Genomic DNA, 26,051 nt, shown 5'->3' on the forward strand with positions numbered 1-26,051 from the left:
TCTTGTATTTCATTTTTTTTAGCCTACTTTCCCTGGTTGGAACCTCCAGGACACTGTTTAATAGAAGTGCCGGGCGACAGAGCAAGACTCCGTCTCAAAAAAAAAAAAAAAAAAATAGAAGTGGTGAGAACAGATTTGTTTGTCTTGCCCTGGATCTTAGGGAGAATGCTTTCCATGTTTCATCATTAGCTATTATATTAGTTGTAGATATTTGATAGATTTCCTTTATCAAGGTTAGGATATTCCGCTCAATTGTCAAATTGCTAGATATTTTAATAATAAGATGAATATAGATTTTTTTAAATGCCTTTTCATCACTGTGATATGATCATGTGGTTTTTTTCCATTGCTTTATTACTATATTATACTACATTTATTGTATAGGATGACTGAGTTTCTAATATTAAATTAACCTTTTTTCCCTAAAATAAATCTCACTTGAACATAATGTATAATCTTTTTTATACGGTGCTGGATTTAGTTTTTTTTTTTTAATATTTTGTTGAGTATTTTTTCTCTATATTTATGAAGATAATGGCCTGTACTTTTTTTTTTCTTGTGATGTCTTTGTCAGGCTTTGGTATCAGGGCAACAAGAGCCTCATAGAATATGCTTGGAAGTGTTAACTCTTGTATTTTTTGCAACAGTTTGCGGAGAAATAGTGTTCATATTTCTTTAATATTTGGAAGAATTCACCAGTGAAGCCTACTGGGTTAGGGATTTTCTGTGAATGTGTGTGTGTGTATGTGTGTGTGTGTGTGTGTAGCAGGAAGCTCTGGGGGCGTTGTTCTTTAATCCCTAATTCAGTCTGCTTATATGTTTACTTTTCACTTTTTCTATATTTTCTTCAGTTTTGATAGTTGATTTTTTAATAAAATCAGTCCATCTCATATATATTAATTTGTTGGCATACAGTTATTTCTAGAGTTTCTTTATAATCCTTTTTGTTTCTATGAAGTTGGTAATAAAATCCCTTCTTTAATCCTTGATTTAGTAATTTGTGTCTTCTCCCTTTTTCACTGTCTATTTGAAGATAAAATTTTGCCAGTTTTCTTGATCTTTCAAATAAACAATTTTTGATATTGTTGATTTTCTTTATTGGTTTTCTGTAATGTATTTTATTTTTTAAACTAACATTCATTATTTCTTTTTATATGCTTTGTCTTATAGTGTTATTCTTACTAGTTTTTTAATGAAAAATTAGGTTGTTTACGACATTTCTTCTTTTTGATACAGGAAATTACAGCTAGAAATTGGCTTCTAAGCACTGCTTTAGATGTATTCTGTAAGTATTGGAATATCGTATTTTTTTTTGGTTCAGAACAATTTTTCTTGTGATTTCTTTTTTGATTCTTGTTTATTAATTGTGTGCTATTTAATTTTCATTTATTTTTTAAACTTCCTAATTTCCAATAGTTATTAATTTTTAGTTTTATTCCACTGTAGATAAAGCACTTACTTTACATAATTTCAATTATTTTCAATTTTTTTCACTTTCCTTATATTTTTTATCATTAAGATTCATGCATTCTAATATTTATACAGTTTTACGTACTGTTCAGCTGTGTCCCCCATACTAGAATACAGTAATGCATCATTTAATGTTGGGACTACATCTGAGAAAGGCATCATCAGAGAGTTTCATTATTGTGCAAACATCATGGAGTGTGGTACACAAACTTAGACTACATGGCCTGCTACACATCTAGGCTATATGGTATAGCCTGTTACCCCTAGCCCACAAACCTGTACACCATGTTACCACAGTGAATAGTGTGGGCAATTCTAAAACATGGTTATTGGTATATCTAAACATATCTAAAGATTAAATTTGCATATTGAATTAAGTCAAACATTAAATTTGCATATTGAATTAAGTCAATGAAATCTAAAGAATTAAAAGAGAGTATGTCTAAATCATATGAGACCCCTGTTTTATGTGTGGTTTATCATTGACCTAAATGTCATTATGCATGCAGGAATGTATAAACTTCAGAATGCACACATTTTTTCTTGTCATTGTATTTTCACTGTTTATAATATCACAAGGACCATGGAGGCTGTTCAAGAAACTACTAGTTTTGAGTAAACAATGTGGAAAGGGTATGGATCTCTTTTCAATGTATAATATCCAAGAATCAAATGAAAATATCCACCTTCCAAACACAAAAATCACAAAGGATTTAGTCTTAAGTCTCAATTTTGTAACAAATTTTATAAATTTTTATCAATTTAAATTTAGCACTTTTGGAATGTTTGAATTCAACTATTACAATTTTAAAATAGAATATTTAATCTTTCCAGCTCTCCAGTCATTCAATACCATGAAATCTATTCTTTGATCTGTTTATATGACACATTCCTTGCTGTGGAATTGTTATATCTGATATTTCTTGCTTCTTATATTAAATTGTGGCATTCTTCCTTACTATCTCCGGTTTCTGATTTCAGCTATGTGATTCTCGTCTCAAAGTTGGTAACTAATAGTAAAGTAAACTTCAATCTGTGTTTGACAGAGTTCATATAGGACATTCCATGTAATTATCTGTGTGTCCAATATACAAATAGTAATGTCACTCCCTCAGTTTTTTTATGTTCGCACCTGATTATTTATTCCACAAAATAAATATACTGAAAATAATACACAGTAAATCAACTAGTATACAGTATTTTTCTAATCATTTGTGTATGTTTGAAGATTATTGGACTATCAACTGTTTTGGTTTTGCTTTGTTTTCAGTTGATGACAGTAATACTCTCGGGACTTGAGGAAATAAAAACAAAAGAATAATCTGTCATCAAGATTCTTTAGATGTATTAATTTGAGTACTAAAACCAGAGATTTTCAAAAAGGAAATGAGGTAATTTTAAAAACTGAAGATATGAAACTTTGCTGTTTTTCTTTACAGCACTCATAATATTCATTCAATCTAACTGAATGTTTATCAGTTTTATGAATTTTTCCAAAGAACAAACTTTTGGCATTGAGGATATTTCTGTGGTGTTTCTTTTGTATTTATTTTGGTTCTAATTAAAAAAAAAAATTGCTTATATTGGATTTGCTTTTCTCATCTCAAGGAGGAATTTTAAGTCATTGATTTTATTTCTTTCTTGTATTCTAATATAAACTAATATTAAACTAATAAATAAAATAGTATTAAATAGTCCATTGTCATAGAAACATGTAAAATTTGAATTATCTTTCTAGGTGAATCTGAGTGAATCTTTATAGATTCATCTAACAAATTTGGATATGTTCCATTCTCATAATAATTCAGTTCAAAATACTTATTCATTTTTCCAGTAATTTTTTACTAGACATATAGTATTTCTGAGTGTGTGGTTCTATTTTGAAATATCTGCAATTCCTAGATACCTTATTACTATTGTTGTATTGTCATCCTATTTTGGAAGAAAACATACTCTTTTAATTCTTTAAATTATATTAACTTAATTCAAATCTCATGGTTTATCTGACACACAAACATTTTTCCCTTGAAAATAATGGGTAATTTTTCTAACAAGTATCTATTTGGTCATGTGCTGATATTTCTGTTGCTTATTTTTATCTATTGTTTTGACAATTCCTGAAAAAAGGGTTTTCAAAATATCAACTGTGGTTTGTTTTTGTCAATTCCTATCTCTAGTTCTGTTTACTTTGATTTATGAACTTAGATAAGACATGTTATTAAGAACATATTATTTTTATTTTCTCTGTATAAATTGCTCATTTTTCCTTTAAGGCATTTCTCTATTTCTGGCGATAACATTTTATAAGAAGTCTATGGTTTCTGAAATTACTGGAGCCACTCCTTTGTATGCTAACTAATACTATGATCTGTTGTTTATATTTTTAAATTTTCTGTATATTATGATGTGTTTACATCTTTTTTGACACAAAGATTTTAATTAAATGAATAAACTTTTATACATACACACTAAAAATGACATCGGAGTTGGGATGTGATATTCTAGTTCAATATCCTTGCAACTAGAAAGAAAAAATACAGTCTAAAAGTACATGGCTTATAGCAGCTTCTGGCCTAAACATGAAGATGATGGAATTTAGAAAATATACGGAATTTATAATAAAGACTCCTGAGTTAAAGTCTTATCATCCTTTATTGTTAGGTATATAACCTACAGTAAGTTATTTAACCTCATTGAAGTCTATTTGCTTGTCTGAAAAAGGCAGTTAGGAATACATGCTGTATTAGTCAGAGTTCTCTAGAGGGATAGAACTAATAGGATATCTACATACACAGGGGGGTTCATGAAGTATTAATTTACACAATCACGAGGTCCCACAATAGGCCATCTGCAAGCTGAGGAGCAAGTTGAGCCAGTCCAAGTCCCCAAACTGAAGAACTTGGAGTCCAATGTTCAAGGGCAGGAAGTGTCCAGCACGGGAGAAAGATGTAGGCTGGGAAGCTAGGCCAGTCTCTCTTTTTCACATTTTTTCTGCCTGCTTTATATTTGCTGGCAGCTGTTTAGATGGTGCCCACTCAGATTAAGAGTGGATCTACCTTCCCTAGCCACTGACTCAAATGTTAATCTCTTTTAGTAACACACTCACAGACACACCCAAGATCAATAATTTGTATCCTTCAGTCCAATCAAATTGACACTCAGTATTAACCGTCACAAATCCACCCCTTGTCAACTTGAACCCAAACACATCTCCTGAGATCATACATAATCTTCAAAGAAAGACAATAGAAAGGTCATAATTACACTGAACATAATTCAACTATCCTTCATAGGGAAACGCACCAATCCCCAACCCAAATATTATTACATAACGTTAATAGTACTTAAATGCTGATATGCAGTCAGTAAATCTTACGTCACATGATAAAGGAAAAGGAAATAAAATTAAGATATTTTCTTAGTAAAAGTGTATACACACACAAACATGTTTTTAGCAAAAGAAGGTGGAGATACTCATGACAATTACAGTCCCCTTTCTGCAGCTGGTCACATGGTCATAGCTGGTATTGATGACTACTTTTTTCTAGTACCAATTCTGTATTCCCCTTGCCTTCAGCAAGCACCTCAGCAAGTCACGGTTTTGTTCCCTGTGGATTGACTCACACTCTCATTCCTGAGGTGCCTGGGCCATTTGTAGTCCTGCCTGGATTGGGCTGTTGTAGTCTCCCATTGACCTTAATCTCAGGGCATGGTAATTCTAAGAGATGTTCTAATAGATCTCCTGTATTCCATGCATACTCTTCCTTACCTCCATTGTGGAGTACTAGATTGATCTCATCTTGATAGGGTTGATCACCCAAGCCAACACTGTAACTCCCTTCTTAGCCTGTTGACTCAAAGATAGGAGGAACCCAAAGTGTCCAGGTGGCAATCTTAACTTCCATCTTAATGGAATCATTGTTGTGTCTCCTGGTGGCAGTGTTCCTCCCTCTAAACAGTTCTCACTGAGAAGAAAAGCTGCTCCTGCCAGAGGTAGCTAATTATCAAAGACAGCAAAGGGCTCAACAGGAGCTTGCCTTTGATATGCCAAGTAACCAATCCGGACCCATATCTTCTCTATCTGGCCCGTATTCCCAAGTAGACAATATTCCTCTGACTTAATCATCACAGGGTAAGATACCAGGTAACTAGAAACCATCCCTATAGCTTACAGACGGCCAATATTAGACAAATTAGCTAGTCCTAAACTGTTTGCTGTGCCATGCCTTTCCCTTGAAAACCATTGTAAAGTTCTCTGGGAAGTGCTCTCCCCTTCCACTTCCACGGCTGACAGCCAGAGTGTTTGCCTTGAGTAAGTTTTACTGCGTGGTATGCCATGCTTTCTGTTTCTTGGACTTGTGAGTATAATGAACTTTGTTTTCCTGAGCCTCTTCCCTGTCTCCATGTGTACTAACATCTGACTGACCATGACATTAAAGAATGCTGAACACATGCTGTGTGTCTTTCTAATGGGTCTATTTTTCAGTCTACCTAGTCAAAGTGCATCAATAGTGGACAGTTGGTTTTCTCCTGTTTGACAATATTTGCATTTCAGTTTTACCAGAATTGTTTTTCTTATGCTAAATGTAGACTCAGAGACTATGTACTGTATAGGTTTAAAAAAGTCTGTGGTGGACATATAGTAAAAGTCATAGCATTATTGCTCTGCTGTCAGATTTTTCTCATATCATCTGTTGTACCCAATATACCTGTTTTTCCAATTCCTAGAAATCTTTATTTATTTATTTATTCCTTTTTCTTCTTCTTTTACCAGTTTACCTCCTTAGCCATTTTTCATTAATTAATCAATTAATTATTAATTTAATATTTCCAGAAAAATTGGATTAACAAATGTAGTTAAAACTTACAATGTTTTTTCTGTTCTTCCTCTAGACATGGCAACCTTGAAGAAATTAAATAGATATTAGTTTATTGAGTTTATGATTTGGGTGTGCTAGGAATATTTGGGTTCCTAAATCATGAAGAATATCAACTTGTTAGAGATAATATGGTAAATTATATATTATATTATTATTATTATTAAGCAGGGAGTGGGGAAGCAAATTCTACTAATGAGAAGGAGCAAAATTAAAAATACTAGAGTGAATAAAATTTTTATGGATCATTCTATTGTTTGAGTTTATTAAGATACCATATATATTTAATCACATATTTCTATCATTTAGTTTGGTGCCCTCAGCCAGATCTCATCTCAAATTGTAATCCCCAGGTATTAAGGGAAGAACCTGGTGTGAGGTAATTAAATTATGGGAGCAGTTTTTCCCGTGCTGTTCTCATGATAGTGAGTGAGTTATCGTGAGATCTGTTGGTTTTCTAAGTGTCTAGCATGTCCCCTGCTGGCACTCATTCTCTCTCCTGCTGTCCTGTGAAGAGGTGCTTTCCACCGTGATTGTAAGTTTCCTGAGGCCTCCCCCAGCCATGCGGAACTGTGAGTCAATTTAACCTCTTTTCTTTATAAATTACCCAGTCTTGGATATTTCTTCATAGCAGCATGAGAATGGACTAACACATGTATCCTATATAAAATATAATTTTCAAATTAGAGAAGAAAATACATAGTTTTAAAATGTTTATCAGCCTGGACAACATAGGGAGACCCTGTCTCTACAGAAAGATTAAAAGAGAAAAATTAGTCCCAGCTACTGGAGAAGCTGAGGTGGAAGGATTAGCACCCAGGAGTTTGAGGTTCCAGTGAGCTGTGATAATCTCATTGCACTTTAACCTGGGTGACAAATCAAGGCCCTATCTTAAAAAGAAAAAACAAAAAAAAAAATAGAGGAACAAAGTTTATCATTCCATGTATTTTATTTTAAAATAAAATAAAGCTGCTACTGGAGGCTAAACAATGTGCTAGAAATTGAATTTGTAGAGATGGATAATAATTCAGATTTCTTTGAAAAGCTGAGTTTAGTAACTGAATAGTCAATGATTTATTGAAAATGTTCTAGATGTTGCAGAGGTTGAAAAAACTTCAAATTGCTTTTAAAACAAAAAATAATTAAACATTTTATTTGTTTTATTTGTTAAACCTGGTCAGTGTATGGTTTTTTAAAATCTTAGACACTTACCTACTACTAACTGTCAGACTCCACAGTTTTACAAATTTGAGACAAATTAGTATCAAGCAGTCTTGAGGTATCTTACAGAACTATCTTCATAGTTAAAGATATAATTAGAAGAATAAATTAGTAAATTATGTGGAAAGAGTTATCATTGACTAAAAATGCTAGAAATTGGTGAAGTATTTAAAAGACAGTAAAAGGTTAATGGGAATTATAATGTCCAATTAACATTTATTTCAATTAAAAAATTTAATTAATGCTAATCTGTATATGATTTATGATCACTATATAGACAAATCTAAACTGCAATTGTTGAAAAAGTCTGATTAAAGAAAACAAGCTACTCTCATTCTTTTAAAGTAGATATATCACCATCCAAAAGTTTCACTTAAAAAAGACAGTCAATTTAAAATTACTTGCTTTATAATTTGAAAAAATGTATCTACCCAATTATATTACATTACATCGAATATACAGAATATTCTTAAAAATTAATGTACAAATGCAAAATATAATTAATATGCTATTCTTTTAAAGAAAATTGCTGGCAAGATTTGTTATTCAATTCAGCATGTATTCCCTCCATGATATAAAAAATGTTGCCATGACAATGAGAAGAGATGAATATTCTGTAGTCTTAGTTTAAGAATAAATTTGCAGTTTACAAAAGGTATAATACCTACATGATCTCACATACTAGTCACTAAACTTTGACTAAATCATTTGACATTTTTAATAGAATTAAAATTCAGAATGCCTAATCAGAATTTTCCATTTAGTAAGTACGATTCTACTGTAAGTGAATATTTTGGATTATGTTGAAGATCTAATATCTTCAACTCCTGAAGATATTTTAATGTGTGATCTAGTTCCTCATTATTTCCTACAAATAATATTATACTTGGAAGTCAGCTGGTGGACAACCTATAGGATATGCCTGGTGATGTCGATCTCAAAAAGTGCGTTTGCATAATACCTGAAGATTTAAAACTCAATTGTGGTTTTTATTCTGGATATCATATTGATTTTTATATTCATTTATTTACTTAATTTTTATAATTTCAACTTTTATTTTAGATTTAGAGGTTACCTGTGCAGATTTGTTACACACGTATATTGTTTTGTGCTAAGGTTTGAGATACGATTGAACCTATCACCTGGGAAGTGAGCATAGTATCCAATACTACTTCTTTTTCCTTCCTTCTTTCCTTCCTTCCTTCCTTCCTCCCTCCCTCCCTCCCTCCTTCCCTCCTTCCCTCCCTCCCTCTCCCCTTCCTTCATTCCTTCCTTCCTTGCTCTCTTCCTCTCCTTTCCTTTTCTTCCTCCCTCTCTCCCTCTCTTCTTTCCTTTTCTTCCTCCCTCTCTTCTTTCCTTTCCTCCCTCCCTCCCTCTCGCCGTGCTTCCCTCCCTCCTTTCTTTTCTTTCTTTTCTTTCTTTTCTTTTCTTTTCTTTTTTCTTTCTTTCTTTCTTTTTCCTTCCATCCTTCCTTCCCTTCCTCCCTTCCTCCCTCCCTTTCTTCCTTTCTTCTTTCTTTCTTTCTTTCTTTCTTTCTTTCTTTCTTTTTCTTTCTTTCTTTCTTTCTTTCTTTCCTTCTTTCTTTCCTTCTTTCTTTCCTTCTTTCTTTCCTTCTTTCTTTTTTTTCTTTCTTCTTTCTCTCTCTTTCTTTTTCTTTCTTTCTTTTTCTTTTGCTTTCTTTCACTAGGTCTTGCTCTGTCTCCCAGGCTGGAGAGCAGTGGCACAATCACTGCTCACTGCACCATAGAATTCCTGAGCTCAAGCAATCCTCCTGCCTCAGCCTTTTGAGTAGTTAGGACTACAGGTTATTCCACCACACCCAGCAATGAAATTATTATTATTATTATTATTATTATTACTACTAGTACTATTATTTTGTAGAGATGGGTTTTTACCATGTTGCCTAGGCTGGTCTCAAACTCCTGGATGCAAATGACTTCCCCGTCTAGGCCTCCGAAAATGCTGGAATTACAGTTGTGAGCCACTGTTCCTGGCCCAGCAATTAGTTTTGCAATCCTTTTTGTGCCTCCTTTCCTCTCCCTTCTAGTAGTCCCCAGTGTTTATTGTTGCCATCTTTATTTCCATGAGTATCCAATACTTAGTTCCCATGTAGAAGTGAGAACCTGTGGTATTTGGTTTTCTCTTCCTATGTTAATTTGCTTAGGATAATGACCTCCAGCATATCCATGCTGCTGCACAAAAAAACATGATTTCTTTCTTTTTTATGGCAACATGGTATCGGGTGGTGTATATGTGCAATATTTTATTTATCCAATCTAAAATTACTGGGCACCTAAGTTGATTTCACATCTTAGCTATTGTGAATAGCACTGAAATGAAGATACAAGCGTATATGCCTTTTGGTAGAACGATTTATTTTCTTTTGGATATCTACCCAGCAATGAGATTGCTGGATCAAATGGTAGTTCTCTTTTAAATCATTTGAGAAATCTTAAAACTGCTTTCTATAGTGGCCTATGGTTGCTATGTTAAGAAGTTCTATATAGTTTTTGTTGAAATAAAAAGAATAAGGAAAATTTGTGTTTTTAAAATTATTTCCAGAGCTACCAGTGGTGTTAAATCTGTTCCACTGTGAAATTATGCTGATCGAGATGATTGTGTTTTTCTTATGAATTTGATTGGTAAAGTAAGATAATGTGTTCATGAATTAAAGAATGCTAAAAACACAATAATTCATTTTTTAAAAATAACTCCCATGTTATCAGAGGTAAAAAGGACACTGCATAGTGATAAAGAAGTCAATTCTCCAAAAAGCCATAACATTCCTTAAAATACCTGCACCTAGAAACACTAACAAAAAACATGAGGAAAAAATTAATGGAACTGCAAGGAGAAATAAAATTCACTATCATAGTTGGAGATTTAAACATCTATTAGGCGTGGTCACATCCGAGAGGCAGAATATCAGGAAGGACATAGTTGAACTCAAAATCACCATCAATTAATTGGTAATAATCGATAACTATAGAATACTTTATTCAATAACCTCAGAATATACATCATTCTTTAGCTTACATAAAACATAGACCATATGCTGGGCCATAAAATACACATTAAATAATATAAATCATACAATGTCTGTTCTCAAACAACAATAGAATTAACCTAAAAATCAATAATAGAAACGTAGCTGAACATGTATAGCATTAAAAGCATATATTAGAAAAGAAATAAAAAACAACAAAAATCTTTAGTCTAAGCTTCTACCTTAGGAAACTAGAAAAAGAGTAAATTAAATACAAAACAAACAGAGAATATAAAATAAAAATTAGAGTAATAGACTATGAGATTGAAAACAGAAAATCAATAAGGAACAACAAAAACCAACAACAAAAAACTTTTTTTGTATTTTTCTTTTTTTTTGAAAAGAACAACAAAACCAATAAACGTTCACTCAAAATAACAATAAAACAATGGGCCGAGTGCGGTGGCTTACACCTGTAATCCCAGCACTTTGGGAAGCTGAAGTGGGAGGATCACAAGGTCAGGAGATCAAGACCATCCTGGCTAGCACGGTGAAACCCCCGTCTCTACTAAAAATACAAAAAATTAGCCGGGCGTGGTGGCGGGTGCCTGTAGTCCCAGCTCCTCGGGAGGTTGAGGCACGAGAATGGCGTGAACCCAGAGGTGGACCTTGCGGTGAGCTAAGATCGTGCTACTGCACTCCAGACTGGGTGACAGAGGGAGACTCTGTCTGTAACAAACAAACAACAACAACAACAAAAGAATAGAGATGAACTTCCTCAACTTGATAAGGAATATATACAAAATACCTACAGCAAACATCATACTTAATTGTGATAAATTAGAAACTTTCCCTGGAAGATTAGAAACAAGGCAAAGATGCTTTACTTGCCACGCTTTTGCAACATAATACTGGAAGTCCTAGCTAATGCAATAAGAAAAGGAAGAGAAACAAACTGTGTAGTGACTAGAAAAGAAAAAATAAAAGTGTGTAGTGACTGGAAATAAGAAGTAAAGAAGTGTATGTGCACAGATGACATGCTTGTCTATTTAAAAAGAAATTTAAAATTTGAGAGAAATTCCTATAACTTACTAGCAATTATCATACTAGGGTACAAGACAAATACACAAATACAGTTGATTCCCTCTATACCAGCAATGAGCAAATGGAATTTGAAGTTAAAAACAAAATACAGTTTACATTAACACTTCCAAAAATTAAATATTTGTGTGATTCTAACAAAATATATAAAAATGTACATGAAGAAAACTACAAAACGTGGATGAAACAAACCAAATTAGAGCTAAATAAGTGGAAAGCTATTTCGTGTTTTTGAAGAGAAGACTCCATATTAACAAGATGCCAGTTCTCCTCAACTTAATCTATAGATTGAATGCAATCTCAATGAAAATCCCAGCAAGTTATTTTGCAGATATTAATAAACTGAATCTAAACTTCACATGGAGAGATAATAAGACCCATAATAGTTAAAACAATATTAAAGAATATGAACTAAGTTGGGGAACTTACACTATCTCTTTTAAAGACTTACTTTATAATTTCACTAACAATGACAGTGTAGTATTAGCAAAGGAATAGACACATATATTAATAGAACAGACTGGAAAGTCCAGAAATAGATCCATAAATATAGTCAACTGATCTTTGGCAAAAGAACAAAAGTAATACAATGGAAAAAAGTGTTTTTAACAAATGGGACATTTCTGTGTAAAGCAAAAAATATATATATCTCTATATATATATTACACATCTTATGCCATTTACAAAACTAACTTAAAATGTATTATAAAACCAAATGCAAAATGAAAAACTATAAAACATCTAGAAGGTAACATAAGTGGAAATATAAATAATCTTGGGTTTGGTGATAAATTTTTGGATATGACACCAAAGGCATAACACATTACAAAAAGACAAGTGTATTTGATTAAAATTAAAAAAAATTATGCTCTCTGAAACACATTATTAATAGAATGAAAATATAATTCACAGACTGGGAAAAATATTTGCAAAATATCATATCTGATAAAGAACTGGTATGTAAAATACATCAAGAACTAATGTATTTATTATTGAGTTATGACTCAGTGAAAATATTGACACTCGAACATAAATTGGGCAATAGACTGAAGACACCACACCAAAGAAAATGCACACATTATAAATAAGTACATGAACAGATGCTCCACATCATATATCACTAAGGAAATGCAAATTAAACCAACAATGAGATATCGCTACATACCAGAACAGCCAAAATTCACAACACTGACAAATCCAAATGTTGGCGAGAATATGGAACAACAAGAACTCTCATTTCTAGTGGCAATACCAAATGTTAGAGCCACTCTGGAAGACATTTACACTGTTTTTTTACAAAACTAAACATACTCTTATCAGGTCATCTAGTAGTCATGCTCCTGGATATTTAACTGAAGGAACTGGAAACGTATGTTCACACAAACACCTGCACACAGATGTTTATAATAACTTTATTCATAGTTTCCAAAACGTGGAAGTTACTAAGATGCCTCTCCATAGGTTAATGAATATATAAACTGTGATACATCCAGATAATGTAATATTACTGAGGACTACAAAAAATAAGCTCTCAAGTTATAGAAAGAAATGGAGGAGATTAAATATATATCACTAAGTGAAAGATGCCAATATAAAAAAATGTACACATTACATAATTCTAACAATATGGCATTCTGGAAAACATTAACTATGGAGAAAGTAAAAAGATCAGTTGTTGTGAGAAATTAGGAGAAACAAAGGGATGAATACTTAGAACACAGGAAAATTTTACAGCAGTGAAAATAATCTATGATTCTGTAATGCTGGATACATCTCATTTTAAATGTGTACAAACCCATAAAATGTGTTGCACCTATAGTGAACCCTAATATAAACTATGAGCTTTGGTTGATAATGATGTGTCAATGTAGGATCATCAGCTGTTCCAAATGAACTACTCTACTGGGGGATGTTGATAATAGAAGAGGCTGTGCGTGGTGGGGATGCAGAGAATATATGAGACACCTCTGTGTCTTCTTTACAGTTTTGCTGCAAATCTAAAAGTGCTCTAAAATTGTTTCTATATCCATGTCATACAACTTTACTAAATAAACTCACCACATTAATCACCATGCATAATATCAAGGAGGGCAACCCAGAGAGGAAGAACATTTCACTTGGTGTGTAAATGCATATGCTTCAGACTCACATAACACTTGGTTCAAAACCCTGCTCCCCACTTGATAAACTCAGTGAGTCATTTAACTCTTTTACTTTTATAATATGAAAACACTAAGATAAAAACCATATTCGATGTGAAGAACAAATGAGATAATTCCACGCAGTGTGCCAAGTGCTTTGAATATATTAAGAGCTAATTAAATGATACCTTGTATAAGTATCATTATAAATGATTTTTCTTCAAATCTATTACCTGAACGTCGGTACTTAAGACAACTTTGTAAGATCTGAAATAATTGTAAGTAGTGCAGAAACGGGAAAAAATGAATTATTATATAACTATGTTAAAAAGCCCTTGAAACCCATAAATAGAAACCAAAATATCTGATCATTTATTTAATATTTTTATGTGGTAAAATTATTACGTTACTGTAGAATTTTCTTTGCAAATATTTATTTTAAAATCTTATTTTAAAAAATATTTAAATGTAATCATTATCTTTTTAAATAGTAGGAGTTGTTTTAAAATGTTAAGGAATAGTGAAAATCATGGAACATTGAACATGTTTTGAGCTTTATCTAAACCTCCTGTTTTGGTTAGAATAGCTCTGCTAGAGCAAAATGAGTATTTTTTACAGTCTGTTAAGAGATGCTTGCTTACTAGTGAAATCTGAGTATTTTACATTTTCTGTATGTTTATTACCCGGATTTTCTAATTTTTCTCTAAAATTTGTACTTTCTTTGTATAAAAGTGACATGTGTTTTTTAATCTTTTCTCTCTCTTCCTCTTTCCTTCTTTATTCTCTTTCACCCTTAGAAAAAAGGTGGAAATTTAATAAAAATTGATGTGGATTTCGTAATTCACACTGAGCAACTTTAATTCTACAAAGTTTAATTTATTCAACAAATCGTGAATGTGTGATTAAAGATAAGCTTCAAAACATTGAGGAAAAGTTTTGGATATTATATAATCAAAAAAATCCTTTATCTGAATGTCAAGAGTAAAACAAATCATGTAAAAATGGTTCTAAAATAGTATTTATAATCCACGTAAACTTCTTTATATCATTTTATTGAAAAAATCTCTGGCAATGTTGTGATATTAATATAATCTGCTGGATTCTAAAGGACCAGTGGCGATTTCACAGCAGAGCAGAACAAGGGATATGTGCAGAAGTTTGAAAGAGCCCAGTGATGCTTTAGTGTTTTCACAGATAAATACGGGAGTTGTACTTTCAACAAAGTTGAAGACTAAAGAGTTTTCTCTACTGCTACCAACAATCAATTTCACAGAATTAAGTAGCAAAATTCAAATGAAATTGACTTGAAAAGCAACTACAAAATAAGAAATTGGATACCGTAAGTGAAGACATCACTTCCGAGATTCTCTCTCTCTCTCTCTCTCTCTCTCTCTCTTTTTTTTTTAATGTGACTAGGTTAATCAGACATAAAGCCATAGCTGCAAGGGCAAGTGGGTTTCAGGAAAAAACTTTCTTTTTAACATAGAGTATATTTGAACATATTTAAATGCTAATGAGATAAATCCTCAGTAGGAAGCAGGGTTGAAAATAAAGGAGAGAGAACTGTGATTAATAATTTAAACAGTTGAAGAAAATGGAAGGTAAAACGTAAATCACAGCCGAGAAATTGTCTCCAATCAGGAATAAAAAGCGTTTTTAATAGGACGGGAGAGGTAGAGCATGGGAACAGACTGTGGTGTGTTTGAAGGATTGAATGGATAGATGAGGTGTTTGAAATACTTCTACGCTTTCTGAAATAGAAAATAACATCTACTGATATTGAGAGTGCAGGAAGGCTGAGAATCTTGGGGACAACAAAGAAAGTTTAACATTGTAATTGCAGGGAGAGGGAGAGTATGGCTAACAATTGAAGTGGCTAGGGTGAAGTAGTAGGAGAGCTGAAGAGGCCTTATGTACCTGAACTCAATAGTTTTCTTGGTAGAGAAAGAAGATCTTCAAACACACCTAGAAAATGTCAATTTGATTTCAAGACTTGGCTCAAATATTACCTTTAACTTCTTTTAATTTTCCAACTCTTAGAGAAAAAAAATAACCATTTTCTTTGGATAGCATATATCTTGGCAATATCCATGTTTATCATCTAAATCAAATTGTACAAAATATTCTTGTGTATATATAACCCTTTAAGTTCTCAGTTTCAAAAGTAACATTCATCATTCATCGTTACAACCATGTAATAGGTAGCTCATTATTTGAAATAAAGTTAACTCCTACTAGCTTATAAGCTCTGGGATAGGTGAAATGTTCTTAGAGAACAGATTGTCTCTTGTCCTACAATTTGCTCTATTAGCATAATGGCTTAATGAATGACATACAGAAGAATAGACACACACATACACACTCATTCACAATCACACTCACACTCCTAAATGCAGGACAGGCACTGATTCTCTAATTGTCCCCACTTCAGAATCCTTACGCTTTTTATTCTGTTTGGTCTCTGCTTGGTTGGGTTGGCCTTCTTTACTTACCATTAATTTGCCTCTCTACAACTACTTTTTAAATTATCATTGACTTTTTTGTCCTGAGAATGTTGCCATATGACTTATTCATCAGGAATAAAAAGACATTCAAAATTTCATCTTCTCCCCTTCCAAATATAGATGCAATATTTAAGCTGCAACATCAGTGAATTTTGTTCAAAGTGCCTTACTGTAATTTTTCCTTGCACATAGCTCACTTTAAACTAGCATATAATCCACTCTAGACTTTCATAATTCTCTCCAACTGTGTTAAAATAAAGAGCTCTGATCTTCTACTGGCTGTCCAAAGAGAGTAACTGTGAATTCACAGTTGCTTGTAGAGCTTGTTTGTATTTTCTTGGGAAATTAGACTGGGGGAATGAAGGAATAGGTGCCCTTTCTTTTAGTTGACATAATACTGCAATTCTAATAAATCATCACTGACCTTAGTCATAGAGTGTTTTGAAATTTGAACTATTCCCTGGCCTCCAAAAGTTTGTATTTTGGGGCTTATCAATAGTAAAGTCTACGATAATAACTTTCAGATGATAATACCACTAGAAAGTCTGTGATTGATAATCATATTTCTGGGTAATATTTGTAAATCTGTATGTATTTCTGATTCTACATAAGTTTATTTAGGTAAATATTAAAAGTGACAATTATAAACAAACAGAATGTTCATATCATACAGAAAATCCTAAAATTTCGTGAATGTTGAAGAATCTGAAAAATGTAACTCTATTATCTGCTTCTATTGATTTCTTTAAATTTTTAGTTTCCCACATAAAATGTGGTGCCTCAATTTGAGAACATAACAGTATAAGAAGCATGATATTTCAGACTACCATCCCACAAGATTTTCCTGTTTTTGTATTTGTGAATGGCATGTTATTGGGTTGTGTAGTTAAAGTGCACAAAATCATACTGACAATATAAATGTATTTGCTTTAATGGGGTGATAGTATATTGACATTGCACCTGGTCGACCCTGCACCTGCTCCTCTGTCTGAGAGGTGATGTGCAGATCTTTGTGAAGACGCTCACTGGCAAGACCGTCACCCTGGAGGTTGACAGTGACAGCATTGAAAATGTGAAACCAAGATCCAGGATAAAGAAGACATCCCCAAGACCAGCAGAGGCTCATCTTCACAGGCAAGCAGCTGGAAGATGTCCACACTCTTTCTGACTACAAAATCCAGAAAGTGTCCACCCTGCACCTGGTCCTACATCTGAGGGGTGGCTGTCAATTCTTCAGCCTTGCATTCGCAGTGCCCAGGAATGGCATTACTCTGCACTATAGCCATTTGCCCCAGTTTAAGTTTAGAAATCACCAGTTTCAGTAACTGCTGAACCTGTCCGAAATGTTAATAAATGTTTTGTTGCATGATAGCCTAAGAACAAGCAATGTCAATATGCAAGCAACTGCATTAAAACAAATACATTCATATTGTAACATACTTTAAAATACATGTTTTACATATATCATACAAATACTGATTTAGTCTACAGTACTGCATTTAAAACCATAACTGTTTGTGTATCATACATTGATTTAGTATACAATACTGCATTTAAAACAATAATTGATACTGATCTTAGAGGAAAAGTTTTCAACAATTTTGCCATTGAGTATGATGTTAGCTGGTGGCTTGTCATATATGCCCACTCTCACAATTTCTATTCAGCAAAGTACTAGAAAACCTAGCCAGAACAATTAGGCTAGAAAATTTGAAAATGCAATGCAAATAGAAAAGAAGTGAAATTGTTTCTGTTTGCTGATGACATAATCTAATACATAGAAAACTCTAAAGACTTCACCAAAAATACTGTTAGAAGAAATAAACCAGTTCTGTGATGTATCAGGATACATGTAATGTATCATATCATTACATTACATAGATCAATATGTAAAAGTCTGTAGTGATTCAACATACTATGAACTATTCACAAATGAAATTAAGAAAACAATACCACTTTTAAAAGTATCAAAAAAGGAGTAATTTTAATCAAAATTGTGCAAGTTCTATATACTGTAAACTATATAACACTGATTAAAAATGATGATAACACAAATAAAAAAAGAGAGATTCCTTATTAATGGATTGGAAGAATCAGTATTGATAAAATATTTATAGTACCCAAGGCAGTTTACACAGTCAATGAAATGTCTATCAAAATGATAATGCTGTTTTTTACAGGAAGATAATAAATAATCATAAAATTTAAATGGAACCATGAAAGACGCCAAATAGCCAAAGAAATATTGAGTAAAAAAGAAAAAAAAAAAAAGAAAAAACAAAGCTGGAGACATTAAAATGCCTCATTTCAAAATATATTATAAGGCTATTTTAATCAAAACACCATGTAATGGTGTAAAACCAGGAAGACTGACCAATGGAACAGCAATGAAAGCCCATAAATATACCCACACATTTATAGTCAATTAATTGTTGACAAAAGTGGCAAAAACACCCAATGAGGAAAGAATAGTCTCTTCAATAAATGGTATAGAGAAAATTGGGTAATGAAATGCAGAAGTATGAAATTTGAAGTTATCTCACACCACATTTTAAAAATCACCTCAAAATGAATTAAACAATTAAAAATAAGATCTGAAACTCTAAAATTACTATAATAAAACAGAAAAAAATCTCCATGACATTGGTGTGGGCAATGATTTCTTCAATAAGACCCCAAAAGTATAGGCAACAAAAGCAGCAATAGATAAACAGGATTACATCAAATTAAAAGGCTTTTGCACAGCAAAGGGAACAATTAAGGTGAAGAGATAATCCATAAAGTGGGAGTAATATTTGCACTCTATACATCTCATAAAAAGCTAATATTCAAACTATATAAGGAACTCAAACAACAATTACAAGAAAACAAATAACCCATTTGAAAAATGAGCAAAGGAACCAAGCAAACATTCTCAAAAGAAGACCAACTATGGGACAACAGGTATCTGAAAAAGTGCTGAACATCTGTCAACCATCAGAGAAATGGAAATTGAAACCATAACGAGATATCACTTCACATGAGATTGAATGGCTATTATCAAAAAGACAAAAAGGGACAATTGGCGAGGATGTGGAGAAAATTAAACCTTAGTACATTGTTAATGGGAATGTAAATTAATACAGCCATTTAAAACAACAGTATAGGCCAGACACAGTGACTCACACCTGTAATCCCAGGACTTTGGGAGGCAAGGCGGGCGGATCACTTGAAGCCAGGAGTTTGAGACCAGCATGGCCAATATAGCAAAACCCTCTCTCTACTAAAACTGCAAAAATTAGCCTGACGTGGTGGGGTGTGCCTGTAATCCCAGCTACTCAGGAGACTGAGTCAGGAGAATCACTTGAACCAGAAGGTGGAGGTTGCAGTGAGCAGAGGTCACACCACTGCATGCCAGCTAGGGCGACAGAGCAAGACTCCACCTAAAAATAAACAAACAAACAAACAAACAAAAACCAGAATAGAGGTTCCACTTCGGGGTATATATACAAAGAAATTGAAGCCAGTATTTCAAAGAGTTGTCTGCACTCTCACATCCATTGCAGCACCATGCACAATAACCTAAATATGGACAAGTTAAGTGTTCACTGATAGATGAATAGATAAATAATATATATGTAATATTGTGTATACTGTAATGTATTGTTATGTAACATATCCCCTTCAAAAAGAGACATTCTGCTATAAGCAAAAACATGAGTGAACCTGGAGGACATTATGCAAGATGAAGTAAGCCTAGCAAGGAAGGAAAAATAATACATAATTTCAGTTATATGTGGAATCTAAAAAAGTTAAACTCACAGATACATGAGTAGAATGGTGGTTACCAGAACTAAGGCAAGAAGAGATGTTGTTTGAAGGATATGAAGTTTCAGTTGTTCAGAAAAAATAAATTTCGGTGATTTATTGCACAGCATGGTGTGCATAGTTAATAATAATAATATTGTGTATTTCAAAATCTCTAAAAGAGTATATTTAAAATACATTCACCCAAAAAATAGGTAGGTGCAATTATGGTTAAGATAATTATCTTGGCTTATTATTTCTACAATATACACATATATCAACATATTACATTGTACCCCATAATTATATACAAATATTAATTGTAAATTAATATTTTTAAAAAGAAGAAAAACCAGAGAAACACAGCAAGGAGAACGTCGTGTCAAGTCTTACACAGATGCACAGAGTAAACATATATGATGATGAGTCAGAGATTGGAGTGATGCAGCTCTAAACCTATAAATCTACAATCTGTAGTTCTTTATAAATCTATATAAGTCGTTATACATCTATGAGGGAGCACCAAAGATTTCTGACAATCACCTGGAGCTAAGAAGAGGCAAAAAAGATTATCCCCTGGACGCTTGCGAGAGAGCATACACCTGCTGACAATTCCACCTTTGATTTCTAGCCTCTAGAAGTGCAAGAAAATAAATTTCTGCTGTTTTGAGTCAAAACCATAAAGACAGTAAGAGTCTATGGGACTTTCTTTCAAAATCAGGATTACTATTTATTGTTCATAACAATTATTATCATACATTGAGACATATTTCTGGACTTTAAAACTTCTAAATTGTATCCTCCAAGTAATTATAAATGAATGAAGGAATCATGTTTTAGGGTATACACACATATGTAAAGCAAAACCAATTTGTACAGAAAATTCAATAAATACATTAGTATGTTTACTATGGAGTTATATATATTGAGACATAATATCTTATATTCCAGAGAATAAGCACAATCATTTTGTGAAGTTAGGAGACTTCTGTAGATATAAATATTGCCCACCTTCCCAGCTTATATAGATTAGGGCTGCTATCCTCCTTTTGTTCCAAAACTACGTGGAACCAGACTTGCTGAAAGCGATAGCTCTTTGATCCCTTCTCTGATTCCAATCCTGGCTTTAAAATCGTTGAAAGTATTTTAAAACCCTTGCTTTCAGGTATGGTATTTTTTTGTTTGATATTCAATGTAAAGTAAATAATTTATTTTCATAGTTAAAATAATGTATTTTTAAACAGTATTTTCCAAACCTTTGTGACATTATCACATGTGTGGTTTTTATCATGGAATCTCAAGAGTTTAATTTGGCAACCTAAGTATTTCTCCAAAAAAAAAAAAAAAAGCCTAAAGAAATTATTAATTTCTTACTTAAATCTAAATTTTTATTTAAATCTAAATTCTTATTTTTTTTAGTTGCTTGAAAATATGAGTGAGTATCTGCGGAATTAACATAAAAAGTTGATGTTTAATACTCGCTGAGGTCTTGTGAGTACAATTATCTTTTACAACTACATAAAATGGCATTTGCTTAAGCTGCAAGGCAAAGCCCAAGGATAAGTAACATATAAATAGTAAAATATGAGAGACTGGCAATAAAACATTGCAAAACTCTCCCATTCTAAGGAGATGCTAAAGTTTTGTACATTTGCCTAAGAATTGCAACTGTGAAGGAATTATTCTTCTTATTATTTTTTACAGAGAACCTACAAGGAACTTTATTCAGACACGTCTCTCTTCAATGGGGCACTGCCCCTCAGGAAGACCAGGTTGGCTCCTGGCACGGAGATCCTTTATCCTCGGCTACCTGTGTCATTGCCAGCAGGCCAAAGTGAATGGCTGGGGTTTTGGCACAAGATTGACCCAGAGTGCCCAGCTGGGATCCCCTCAGTCCCAGGTAGGAAGATTGGCTGCTTCTCCACAGTTCATAGGCTTACAGTTCAAGACTTTCAGTCCTGCCCAGCTGGGAGAACACATGTCAAATAGCCCTGACTCAGCAGGCTGGGAGCTGCCTCCTCTCCAAAAGTCTGGCTCCCAGGCAACACCCTCCTCCTTCTCGGGGAGAGCGTTCTCCCTGTGAGCTTGGGCAGGAACCAAAACAGTTTCGCTCCTTCAAGGGTAGTATTGAATGTACCAAAACAGGGAATTAAAGTTAAATCAAATTCGTGCATATCCTCAGAATGAATTGGAAATAGTTTCAGTGCAATGAGCTTTCAAAGTAAATTTAAATACATTTTTATTTTATAAGTATTTCCTTTTATTCTTTCAAATACAAGGTTAAATAATTGCTATGTTCCTGTTTCTACTAGACTCAGAAATATTACAGATTTTACTGTATTTAAGTCATTATCTACAGTACTATAAAATGGTGAAAATGCTGTAGATTTGTCATGAAGTTTATAATCTACCAAATATGAGGCATGTACCAAATTAACATTGTAGAACATACAAGCATTCATTTCCTGGCTTCACAAAAGAATGGATGTTTAATCTCATTAAGATTATATACTCAGACTCTCTAGAAGATTGGAGACTTGGAAGAGATAGGAATAGTGCACTGATGCTGGCTAAAGACTGTTAGATTAGAAAATGGGAAACAGCATGGGTATACACACACACACAGACACACAATCTTGGTGAAACAAAAATTGTGTAGGCGAAGCCAGTAGGAATGAAAGGATAGAGAAAAAAATTGACTAATGTTATGCACCTAGTTTGGTGATTATGCTGACTATACCATAACTAGAGGAACAGGAGATGGCTATTTTTCTATGTAATTGTTAATAATAGTATGACTCATTTCTTATGTTGATTTCTACAGCTGTTTAAAAAAATATTTTAAGTTCTGGGTTACAGAACGTGCATGTTTGTTGCACAGGTATATGTGTGCCAAGGTGTTTTCCTGTACCTATCAACCCATCATCTAGGTTTTAAGGCCCACATGCATTTAGGTATTTTTACTTATGCTCTCCCTCCCCTTGCCCCACCACCCCCAACAGGCACGGTGTGTGATGTTCCTCTCTCCATGTTCATGTATTCTCGTTGTTCAGCTCCCACTTATGGATGAGAACATGCAGTGTTTGGTTTTGTCTTTCTGTGTTAGTTTGCTGAGAAAGATGGCTTCCAGCTTCACCCATGTCCCTGCAAAGGACATGAACTCATTCTTTTTTATGGCTGCATATTATTCCATGGTGTATAAGTGCCACATTTTCTTCAACCAGTTGTCCATCAGTGATGGGCATTTATTTGGGTTGGTTCCAAGTCTTTGCTCTTGTAAATAGTGCTGTAATAAACATATGTGTGCATGTGTCTTTATAGAAGAATAATTTATAATCCTTTGGGTATATATCCAGTAATGTGATTGCTGTGTCAAATGATATTTCTGGTTCTAGATCCTTGAAGATTTGCCACACTGGCTTCCACAATGGTTGAACTAATTTACACTCCCACCAACAGTGTAAAATCATTTCTATTTCTCCGCCTCACCAGCATCTGTTGTTTCCTGACTTTTTAATAAGACTTATACAGCTTTTAAGCTTAATCCACCTCTCTGTTCCTCCTGCATAGCATCTGAGCAAGCTAATAAGAGATCTTAGTTGCTCATTCCTTGCAGATGGGAGATTAAGACTAGCAACAAACAACAGTAAACTGCTATTGATGTGCAAAATTTCACTGAACTACCTATTCCAGCAAACCCTTTGTTATACTAGGCAAATGCAAAACAATTCTCAGTCACTGTGTGTGAAAACAATGGACAAAATTTCAGTGTGACTTGGACAATTTTGAGGAGAAAACGTGATCTAATTGACACATATGTAACACTGTACAAAACAACTGAGGAATCTATCCACCAAAAATCATACATAATTTATCAAAATTAAGAATAGAAAAAGGAGTGTGAAGTTTAGGAATATGTCCTATGGATATCACTAAAATTTACCAAGAGAACAAAATCAACATTCTCCAACTAAATATGAACTTTTTATTTTAAAAATTTAGAAATTTCTTTGAAAAATGTCACATAATTTGACACAGCTAGAAATAGAACATTTGAATACGTATATATTTACTGAACATATGTAATCAATGATTAGAACATTCTCACAAAGAAACCTCAAGACTAAATCACCTAATAGCTAAATGTTGACAAACATTGAATGTGGCTAAGTAAAGCCAACTTAACTCAAATTATTTCAACTAAGATTTTTAAAAATATTCTAGTATATCTTTGATACTGAAAGGAGTTTTCAAGAAAGGAGAAATTAGATGCTAATTTCACACACAAGTATACAAATGCAAAAATTCCATCATAAAATATTTATCAAGGTGAATTTAATAATGTAAGTAAAGAAGACTATATAACATTCTTAAGATTAATTTAATAATTTAAACAAGACTATAAAATTTTAAATAATAGTAAAAAATGTCATCCAAGAAATAAAGTATATATGATTAAATATTAAAAGATTCCTGGGGCCTGGAGCAGTGGTTCATACCTATAATCCCAGAACCTTGGGAGGCCAAGCGGGGTGGATCACCTGAGGTCAAGAGTTTGTGACCAGTCTGGCCAACATGGTGAAATCTCGTCTCTGCTAAACACATAAAAATTAGCTGGTCGTAGTGGTAGATGCCTGTAATCCCATCTACTTGGGAGACTGAGGCAGGAGACTCACTTGAACCAGGGAGGCGGAGGTTGCAGTGAGCCGAGATAGCGCCATTGCACTCCAGTCTGCGTGACAGAGTGAGACTCTGTCTCAAAAACAAACAAACAAAAGATTCACAAGACAATGATACAGACATATATAGAATATTGAGAGAAATGCACAACTTCATAAATAATTATAAGATATACCATGTTTGTGAAACTTCAAATGCATTCGCCATAAAATTATGGGAAAAGTGTTTCTATTTTCACTATTTTATTCATCATTTTGGAATTTTTAATAGTATTGGAAATTAAAATATGTAGTAATAAGTATTAAAAACAACATAACACAAAAATCCACAGAATTGTAACAATAAACTATAAAATATTATTAAGAGAAATTATGGAAGTGATAGATGGAAGTATGCATTATGTTCATGGCCTAGAAAACTCAATCATGCAAATGTGCTAATTTAGTAAAATTTCAATCAAAATTTTATTTGATATTTTCACATTGAATAACAAAACATTGTATAACACATTTAACATTGCCAAGATGAACTGACAGCCAAGAAAAGATAAGAGAATTTATCTACCAATTATCAAGACTTAATATAAACAACAGTAATTAAGATATGCTGATAGTTTCAAAGAAATGAATAGACTAATGAAAAAGTTGAAAGTGAAGAAATTGATTAAATAATATAATAATAATTGATAGAATAAAGGTGTCATTGGAGGCTAATTAGAAAAAGATTTGATTCTTCAATAAATGGCCACGAATAAATGTGTTATCTGTAAAGAAATATAAATTGCACAGAAATGTAGTTGAGACTATATAACAAAATAATAATTATCTATTATTTAAAGGTTTCAATGTAAATAGCAACATAAAATCTGGATCTAGACTGTCTGCACTAAACTAGTTATTCACAGATTTCTTAGGACAGTGCCTTCCACAATGTAGGCACTTTTTTTGAGGTGAATAATTTATATGGAAGAATATTGTTTGAGTATAGAATGACTTCTTCACAGAAGAAAAAGAGCCAACCACATATTTTAGGTAGATTGAACTGTACTATACAAGTTATCTCTATCAAAGTGCATCATAAGAGAAAGACAATTCCCCACATATGTAACTTACTACTTCTTTGTAGTGTTTGTATCCAGAATGTGTAAATTATACATAGATATTAATAAAAAATGTTGGATATAAACAAAATGCATTCCCCCCCAATAAACAGAGTTGGTTATAATATGGAGGTTTTTGTTTTTAATTTTTGTGAGTACATAGTAAGTGCATATATTTATGACATA

This window comes from Chlorocebus sabaeus, chromosome 3 (genome assembly GCF_047675955.1).
Source record: "Chlorocebus sabaeus isolate Y175 chromosome 3, mChlSab1.0.hap1, whole genome shotgun sequence".
Classification (NCBI taxonomy): domain Eukaryota; kingdom Metazoa; phylum Chordata; class Mammalia; order Primates; family Cercopithecidae; genus Chlorocebus; species Chlorocebus sabaeus.